The sequence below is a fragment of the Dermacentor silvarum genome, chromosome 1, assembly GCF_013339745.2.
Source record: "Dermacentor silvarum isolate Dsil-2018 chromosome 1, BIME_Dsil_1.4, whole genome shotgun sequence".
NCBI lineage: Eukaryota > Metazoa > Arthropoda > Arachnida > Ixodida > Ixodidae > Dermacentor > Dermacentor silvarum.
In genome coordinates, this window is record NC_051154.1 from 332,970,819 (window position 1) to 332,980,860 (window position 10,042).

At 46.1% G+C, this 10,042-nt stretch overlaps 1 protein-coding gene across 1 annotated transcript in view; it reads right to left on the reverse strand.

Moving 5' to 3' along the window:
- LOC119443259 (uncharacterized) overlaps positions 1-5,498 on the reverse strand; it is a 120,257-nt gene extending 114,759 nt beyond the window's left edge. The window contains exon 1 of the mRNA XM_049660463.1: positions 5,443-5,498. The gene's annotated coding sequence lies outside the window, so the exon portion shown is untranslated. The remainder of the gene's footprint in view (positions 1-5,442) is intronic.
- Positions 5,499-10,042: the final 4,544 nt, after the last annotated feature.

The window sequence follows — 10,042 nt, forward strand, 5'->3', positions numbered from 1 at the left end:
AGATATATACAGTTCGTCTGGGTAGCGTGGCGTTGTAGTTCCCATTGTTCTTATCGGTATAACTGCGAATGTAAATTGTAGTGTTCTACGATATGTATGTCGTGCGACGCTGTTATATTGTGTGCGAAGATGCGCAGATAGTTTCATTGTGTAAGTTGGCTTTTCTCCATTGCGGTTTCGGCGCTCACTGTAGAATCAGTCAGTAATAGAAGAATTCGCTTTGAGAACGTTTTTAGGTACTACGCCTATTTCACAGTTACCCCTGCGCTATTGGTTAGAATTTTTTCGGGCTGCGCGCACCACGAGAACTCATAACGTCAAAGTGGCTTGTAGCACTAAATATGCATTATTATGCCAAACAAAACAGGGCCCGAATTCACAAATACGTCTTACGCTAGAATCGTTCGTAAGAAATAATTTTAGCCAATCCGGATGCCAGACATATTATTAGCGAAGGTGACCAGCCATTGGCAAAGAGAACATACGAAAAAAAAAGCATTGTGAATCTGGCCCCAGATTTTTCTTTCGAAGTGCACGGAAACTGGTCCATTCCCAAAAATAGCTGCCCGGCGATCACTCTGGCACTGGCTACTCGGAACTGCCTGGTGCAATGAATTTATTTGCGTATAATAAAAATATTCGAGCTGCAGTAGGCGTTGTCACGCCCTATCGGCATGTACACGACGTCAGTCTGCCGAGCCTTCTTCGCTGAGGAACCGTTTAAGCGTCCCCGCTGATGGCCGTGGCAATTTGGGACCAGCCATCGCATGCTAAGGAAGAGGAAGCGTACCCGTCGCAGACGCCGACACAACTCTACCTCATCCGGTTATTTACTTTCACTGCGCTAGCTCAACCCTACCAAAGCTCTGTCCACTTTGGCATGTTCCTCACCTCTTATCACCCAATTAGAAAAGAAAACCTGTCAAGGTGGGCACTGATATTCGCTTTGAAAGTAAAGAAAATAGAGCTCCTATATAGAAGGAGAACGTTTCATTAGGCTGTTCAAACAACACTGTGGGTCACCGCACGATGCTTGCGTCGGCGGTTACGTAAATTTGACGTCAGGAGATCGAAATGAAATGAGGTCGGAATAGCTTTACGTTATACATCCCTAGGATTGGCTGGCACTGGCTCTTCCGTACATTTATAACGTAAAAGGTGTTTTTTTTTCGTTTTTTTAAGCAGGCTCGGGTTACTTATTCAGGTGGCAGCAGCACTCGCATTATAGGTTGCACAGAACACTAGAGTAGGTTATTTCTTTCTGTTACCACACATCTGCAGCCGGTGTGGTCTGTTAACTCAGAAGGGTTTGGGTGCGAGTTAGTTGATACGGATAATTTATTTTAAAACAGCGCCCCCTCCGAGGCCCCCCCCCCCCAAAAAAAAAAGACGGACAAGGGAGAACACGGGACAAGCGCTGACTGCCAACAACATCTTTATTGAAGCCTGCGCAAATATATGCTATTCGCAACGAGCTGAAAGAGAGAAAAAAAAGAAGAAAGAGAAGGCGAGTCATCATCTGTCTACTCTTCCTGCGCATCCGTCAAAAACATAAAACTATAGAAATGCAACGATATACATAATGGACACAGGCCAACCTGATTAACTTCTAAGGAACATAAATTCCTTGTCGCAAAGAGCGATAGAAGGGGCACTTACACAAGTGGCTCCTAGCTGACACATTGAAAAGGCCTCAAAGACTGCCCTGGCCATCTGATCGCTGTACCTCCTCAATACACGTGTATCATCTAGGAGGGGTGAACAGCCACACTTTCCAAAATGAACAGCCAGATTACTACCAGTCTTATTCTTGACACAGTACGCCTGCTCACGCAAATGTTCATTAAGATAACGTCCCGTTTGCCCTATTTAAGTGCATCCACAAGAGGTGGGAATGGAATACACTACATTGGTATTGCAAACTACAGGCTTGGCGACATGTTGCTTATTGCACAGTCCAGGTGTTCTCCGTCTCTCGTTGACTTTCTTCCACAACCTTCCCCACTTGTTAGGTGCGGTAAACAATACCTTTACACCAGCCGGGCCTGCGGCTTTCTTGATGCGACGGGACACACCATGTATATACGGGATCTCAACAGTCTTTGTTAAGTGCTCAACCACTTCGCGTGGTTTCTTGGGGGAACGAACCTCTTGGAATAATAAAATTTCCGTCAAGGATTACAGCAGTCGTACTGGATAGCCACTTGCCTTAAGCCGCTGGACTTAATTGGTGAAGCTGCTGGACATCAAGTGGGGGCAAGAGCGAACGACAGCATTTCTAAGGGCCCCTAGGCCGAGATTAAGACTGGTAGTATTCTGGCTGTTCGTTGTGCAAAGTTCACCCCACCTAGGGCGCTATAACGTAAAATGATTCCAAACTGTTTTGATTACAATTTCTGCAATCAGCCTCCACGATTGGTCAAAACATTTTCGGGCCGCTCCCAACTTCGCCTGTCTGTCACGCGACGTGACGAAAACTGCGATAGCTCCCCATCTGATATAACGTGTACACACTGATTATGCATGATTAAACCGGACAAAAGAAAAATAAGCATTGCTGATTCGACGCCTTTTCACCATTAGCCCTGTGCTATTGGTCCAATGTTTTCTGGCTACGCCCACTTTGCCTGTTTGTCACGCGACCTCACAAAACCGTGAAAACTCACCATGTCAAAGTGACGTGTACGCGAAAAAAATGCATTAATATGCCGAACAAAACTGAAACATTTTCTGAATAGCCACAGACTGCCCCGTTCCGAAAGTAATTGAAGATAGCTGCCCGCCGATCACTCAGGCCCTCGCTACTCGCACCTGCCAGTGAGCATTTGCGCTTGATAAACCTTTTTGCGTGGCAGTAAAACGTTATCGAGTCCTTTCGGCATGCATACGTCATCGCTCTGCCAACTCTTCCTTGCTGAGGATCCGTTTTAGTGGCATTCTTATCCTTCCGTTGCACGCCGCCGCAATTTTCGACTAGCCACCGCAAGCTAAGCAAAGCGAAGCGGACCAATCGGAGAAGCCGGCACCACCCTCTTCATGCGGTTATCTATTTTCACTGTGCTGGCTCGGCCCCATCGAAAACCTGTCCGCTAGAGCGTGCTCCTCGCCTCTTCTCAGCCAATTAGATAAGAAAAACCACTGAGGGTTGACAATGTTATTGGTTTTGAAAGCGAACAAAGGTGGCCTCCTATAAACGAGGAGAGTGTTTGAATGGGTTGTTCAAGCAACGCTGCGGGTCACCGCCCGATGCTTGCGTCGGTGGTTACGTAAATTTGACGTCAGGAGTTTGGAACCAAAACAGTTTGGAATCATTTTGCAATTTAGCGCCCCTAAATGACACACGTGTGTTGAGAAGGTACAGCGAACAGATGGCGGGGGAAATCTTTGAGGCTTTTTCAATGTGTCAATTAGGAGTCACTTGTGTAAGTGCCCCTTCTATAGCTCTTTGCGATAAATCAGTTAGGGTTGTGTCCACTATGAGCATTGTTACATTTGTATAGGTTTATGTGTTTGACGCATGCGCAGCAAGAGTTGAGAGACGATGACTCGCCTCCCCTTTCTTCTTCTTTTTTTCTCTCTTTCTGCCCGTTGTGAAAAGCATATATTTGCGCAGGCTTCAATAAAGACGTTGTTGGCAGTCAGCGCTCGTCCAGTGTTCTCCCTTGTCCGTGTTGTTCTTTTTTTTGCGCTGTTTTAAAATGAGTGGTCTGTTAGATTTCGCGTGTGCTCAATATGCATTCACTGACACACGACATCGGCTTTGCACGTCTCAGTGACCCCGTAATGTCGAAAATGGGCACTTATGTTATCAATGTGTAGTCGCGCGGTAAGGTTATAAATACGGTGAATAAAAGTAACCATGTAATAATAGAAGCACGTTAAAGCATCATCATCATTTTGCTAACAGCTGTAAACATGTATTGCCTTTAGTAAACTGATCTCAGCTTCCCAGATGTGTTAGGACTGATTTCTCAAACTTTGTATTTGAACACTTGCCATGCTTTGTCTATTTTGTGCCTTAGCGAAAAATACGACATAGTCTCATTATAGGCCGGTCGCTTCTTCCGAACTCTCTGTTATATTTAAGCGCTAAGGTACCTTTCTACTAGTCGTCTTGTATTGGAGTTTGTTTGCTTCGTTTACTTGAGAAAAATTTTGCAACGTTCTTCCAAAGCAACATTGGGGTTCTGTGAGACGGTGTGCTATAGTGGAGTGCGCTGGAATAATTTTGAAAATGCGGTGTTCTCTCACGTGCACCCAAATCTAAGGACATCTAAATGTGACTACTGCTGCCGGGATTCGAACCCGCAACCTCGTTCTCAGCAGCAGGACGCCATAACCATGCACAGAGCCATCGTGGCGGGTGGGTCTGTCTCACAGGAGCATGAAAGTGACCATCGGTTAAATAGAGCCCCAAGGTTACTACTGCGCGCAAGAATAAGGCATGGGCCCTATTCACGAAGCTGCTAATTCGCAAGTAGTCTTCACCAACGGCCAGCCACTATAGCTAATAATATGTGCAGCCTCAGTATCGGTCACATTTTCACTTGCGAACAATTCTAGCGTAAGAGTGTCTAGTGAAAATAGTCCCCCGTCCTTAAGCTCTATGCATTCAATGATTATTGCCCATGTCAGCATGCAACGAAATATCCCTTCAGCTGCCATGAAGGAACCATCCAATGATTTTCCATAACCTCGAAACTCGACTATTGTAAAAGCACAGCAACCATGCCAGATGGTTGCAAGAATATTGGACTCTAGTCTAATAATCGAAGCAACAGAAAAATAGTGAAAAATGATGCAGTCAATGTTTTTATGAGGGTTACAAATAACGCCTAGCCTGTCCTTTATGTTCGACTACAAATCTGCAAGCTTATTCCGTCCTGTTAATAAATTGTTAGGTGTATGGCGAAGACTAGTGACCGAAGACACCCTATCAGAACTGTGGAGATTCAACGTCGGAAATGATGATGCACTCAACTCTTTATGGAACCTCTTCATTGTGATTCTCCACAAGCGCCGGGGCATTTTCGTCTGTAAATACTTGTGGGCCTTGAAAACTGACTACCTTGGGGACATGCCCGCCATTGCAGGGAAAAGCTAAAAGCGGAAGAAAATCCTTTGCTTGAAATGTTCACATTCCGGTCAATTTATGTTTCAGTTTATCTTGCATTCTTTTTGATAAAAAGCATCACTAATAATGCAATGATATAATCTTCATATAAGAGTGCTATAACGTTCATAGAAAAATATACATAACTTGTACTTTTTTTCCTTCTTCTGCCTCTTTTTCATTCACATCATTATACAAACTTGGAACGTGATTCACTTGTTCAATAGTAAAGCCGCCTTTTTTGCCGCATTTGCGTCTAATCTATAAAGTTCAAAGAAGGCATAAGTGCAATATTATACGAAGGTTCGCTCAAAGAAAACACGACTCACCGGTTAGTGGCGGCAGAGGAGAGATTTTATGCAGCCAACACACTTTGCTCTGGGTTGATTGCCCGTGTATTCCACTTTTCTGTCTGGCTTCGTCAGGTGCGCAACTGCGGGATTCTGTCACGTTGGCTGTGGCACTAAAACAAATGTTCATCGGGAATTTCCTGTCGCAAGCCAACATGCGCAAACAAGAAACAAGCAGACATATGACAGGCGTTCGCGTAGAACTCAATACGTCATGGTGCAGAAGCATTAGCCATGAAAGTTTGACACAGGAAAGGCGGAACCACATGTATTTGGTATGACGTAAGATATATATCTACGAAGAGCATGAATTTCGGTTTTCAGACCACACAACACGACATTCATACGGTAAACAGTTAAAATAAAGAAGAAGCAAGACTTTAAAGGTCAACAATGTTCACCTCCACAGCAATTAGACCTTTTTCAGCGCTTTGTGACCAGTCAAATGGGATTTCTTGCATTTTATGCAATGACGGCGCAGGATGAGAGGCCGAAGCTTATTTCAGTAATGAAGAATTGAGGAACATACATAGCTTGATAGAGCAATTAGCGCATTTCCGCTAAACAGATGGTGGTATCCGTAAATAAATTCAAATAAATAAGCTTAGTCGGTGCTCATTCTGTAGATACAGCCTCCTCGTCTTTTTTGTTGTCCTTGTGGTTCTCGTTCCTCTGATGATGTCCCGAGCAATTTATGATCTAGACCTAACAAACATACAAACCCTAGGTACACTCTACGGCAGCTTAGTGGCTATGGTGTTGCGCTGCTGGGCTCGAGGTCATGGCTTGTACCCCGGCCCCGATGGCTGCTTTTCGAAGTCGGCGAAATGCAAAAACACTTGTGAACTTGAATTTAGGTGCAGAGTAAAGAATCCCAAGTGGTCGAAATTGATACGGAGTGACCCGCTACGGCGTACGTGCCTAATAATTATATAGCTGTTTTGGCACGTCAAACTTCTCAATTTGGCACGTAAAGCCCCTGCGGCTGCTTTTTTGTGCGTCGCCTATATATTATGTTATTCGCCACGTAAAGTCTTCTCGCGAGGTTTCTTACGAACGGCTGCCACTGTTCTGTCTCTATTCCTTTATTTAGAGAAGCGTTGTATTATTTAACTATAAAAACAAATGCATGGGGCATGTCAACAAGTGTTGTGCGCTTTACTACCCCCTTGCGCACACATTGTCTTGCTGTAGCGTTCTCATCAGATAAGCTCGGCAAAAAAAAGAATAAACCTTTTTTGAACATTTTGAGATTTTCTACAGTGACATTTATTAGCCTTGACATCTCAGATCAAATATCCAAGAAAATCAGTACCAGTGTTACTGCAGGTGCAGCCACAGCAGCTCATGCAAAGAAAGCAATAATATATATATATATATATATATAATCATAACCACATAAAGCCAACAGACAATGAAGCCTAGGAAAGCATCGGGGAAATGAAGTGTGGTTGAAATTGGAATGTAGAAAATAATGAAGAAAAGGGCAATGAAAGTGGACAAACAGGTAACTTGTCGCCGGCCGGAGCTGAACCCGCAACCTCCGCATTACGCGTGCGTTGTACTTTATATATATATATATATATATATATATATATAATTATGACGTCTCTGTTGGCACGACGTTTATTCGGCCCGAGTAGTCGGGAGCGAACCAGCAAAGGCACACACCCGATGATGATGAGCACACATAACTGAAGATGAGGATCGAGCAACGTAGAATGATGATGATAATATACAGATGAAGAAGACGTGCGTAATAAACGCCCACACTAATTCCCCCCCCCCCCCCCCCCCCCCACGTGGAAGCGGCCATCCTGGCCGCAGGTCAAGGTGACGAAGAACGCCGCGTGAAGGGTTTCATGCGGGAGACATGAACGACCTCGGTGCTGCGACAACGGCGGTCTTTTGCGGCGACAACAGGAGTCACGCGATAATTGACGGGCGATGTCTGCTCCAGTACTATGTAGGGCCCGATGAATCTCGGCTGGAACTTGTCGCACAAACCAGGCGTGCAAAGGGGCGTCAATAGAAGTACTTCCTCACCAGGTCGGAAAGACACAACGCGATGGAAGATGTCCTAAATGATCTTCCTCTCTTGTTGTCTGGCTGCTGTGTTTACGCGACCAAGCTGGCGGCACTGGGTGAGTCGTGAAACGAATTCTTCGCTAGACGATGCAGATGGGTTGACAGGGGAATTGAAGAAAGAAACGTCAAGAAGGTAAGTAGGCGACCGTCCGTAAACATGTAAAATGGCGAGTAGCCGGTGGTACGCTGAACGGCCGTGTTGTAGGCGAAAGTGACGAATGGTAGAAGCTTGTCCCAATATATATGCATCCGTGTCGTCTCCTATTGTTGTCCGCAGGCCTTATGTGCATGCTGTGATAGCCTACAGTAGTAGAAAAGTATTCGAGGTAACTTTTTTTCAATCTATGTCAGCCAGCTCTCTCTAAAGTAAGAAACTGCGTGTAGCAGTGCTGACATGATTAGCTTTCATTAGTTTCTAAAGCGTGTCTGCAGAATTGCCGGATTTCTACCTGCTTCACACTTGTCTTTCACCGCATCATGCTTCAGCCTTTGTAGCCATATGCGCTCATGTTTTGTAAATTCCGTTTTTCCTTGAACAAAAATTCAGAGCCCTTCCACTACTGTGAAGGTTGAAGCCAGCGAAGCTCTGACTGTGGTGGGTCTGCTATAGTGAATAGTGCTATAGTGAAATTATATATTATCCTTATTGATTATATTGAGCATCTTCGGCATGTTCAGCAAAGAGCAAGGACACCGGCGTCTTGTTTCGCCCGGCGCGATAACCAAGTAGTGCGTTTGCTGTGCCAAGTCCGCCCCATCGTCATAGACTAGCGTATGAGCCACAGCGTTCATAGTCGCGGCACACTGCACGGCATCGTCTGAATCCTGACGTCAGAATCCTGGAAGATGTGGTTAAACGAGCGTCCGTCTCATAGCGAGTCCAGAGGGCAACTGCTGATAACAGCACTAGCGCGGTCTCTACGTTACGAGACAAAGGGGCACAACGATTTGTGGGACTTGCCGCCACCGAGTATCGCGACACTTGCGAATCGGCGGTGGTGGCGAGGGGTATAACAATGGACCATCCATCATCCGTTTTGACACCTGTGCTGAGGCACAACTGGCGGGAATCCGCCGCGCACATGGAGTCAAACGACGACGCACATGGAGCCGAAAAAGTTGTACATACCGGTCGGTCTACGGACGCGTTCCCCTGGAACCTAGCCCTTAACAGCTTCGCTGTAAAAAATTGTCGGCCCTTCCACTCCGTGAAGATGGCTAACCAGCGAAGCTGAAACGTGCGGCCTCAGTGTTTATCACTGGATGAATCCCGAGGGTTGATTAAAGTATTTCTCAATTATGATGTTACACACACGTTCGGCTGCGTCGGAGAGAACGACGCAACTGACGGTATGCCCGACGTCTGCCGTTGGCGCTTGCGTTCGATGTCTCAAGTTTTCTCGGCCGCGTGGTTAGCAGCATTCGCCCGCCATTGTCGCTTGCGATTCTTCGAAATTAAATCGCTTCAAAATAAAATCCGACCATTAAGGTAAGACAATGAATGACTCATACCCCCTTAAGGAATGACTCATACCCCCGTAAACGCGGCCTCTCCATCACGACGACCGAAGAGAAGTGAAATTGTACGCTGGAACAACGACGCCGAAAACGGGAGCAGTGGCATGAGCGCGTTCCGAGCACGAGCGCGAGCCAGCTGTGGAGGAAGACGAGGACGCTCGAGCCAATACTGAGATGATAATTTTCTGTACACAGGCTATTTACACTAGCCATATACGATTTCACCTAGACATATAAAGCTTCGCTTTAAAAACCTGCCGTGACTGGATGCGGGTGGGTAGGCATGCAAACGCACAGCAAGTGCAGCAGACACCCGAGTGAGGCGGGGCAGTGACGTCACATTACCAAGAACACATTTTTCGAGCACGCGCTGCTACGCAGAACCAGATGGGCGCAGAAGTCCGTGCGAAAGATGGGATGCTCTGTCCCTGCTGTTCCTCTCTACGCCGGCCTCGCCCTGCCCCAAAAGAACGTGTTGGCGCTGAGTCTCTCGGGGGAGGAGGAGACCTTGGGGCTGTCCGCCCCGTTCAAATTTTGCTTGTAAACAGAGTGGCTTTGAGCGTCGTGTAAGCCGTCGTTCTTCGCTGCGCTTGCACCACGTTTTGTTTGCTAAGCATGAATCAACTAGCCCAGCAACGTATCCAGTACCAGCGGCATGACCTCCACGATTGAAAGCTTATCGGCGGACTGGTATTGGGTGATGCGTAATGAAATAGCCGAACAGCGCAAAATAACAATGTCGGAAAACGGTCTTCAATGCGAAATAAGCTCGTGAAAAGAGCAAAGCAATCTATCGCAGAGGTCAGAGCAGTTATTTTATTTTTACTCTCAAATACATTGTTCCAAGTAAGCACATTGTTTAATATGTTTGTTTTTTGAGACATTGCACAGACGCTTACTACCGCGATTGCTATAACACTGCGACTTATTTCCACGTAGACGCCGCCGCACGCTTTAGCGTCAGCTGAAACGC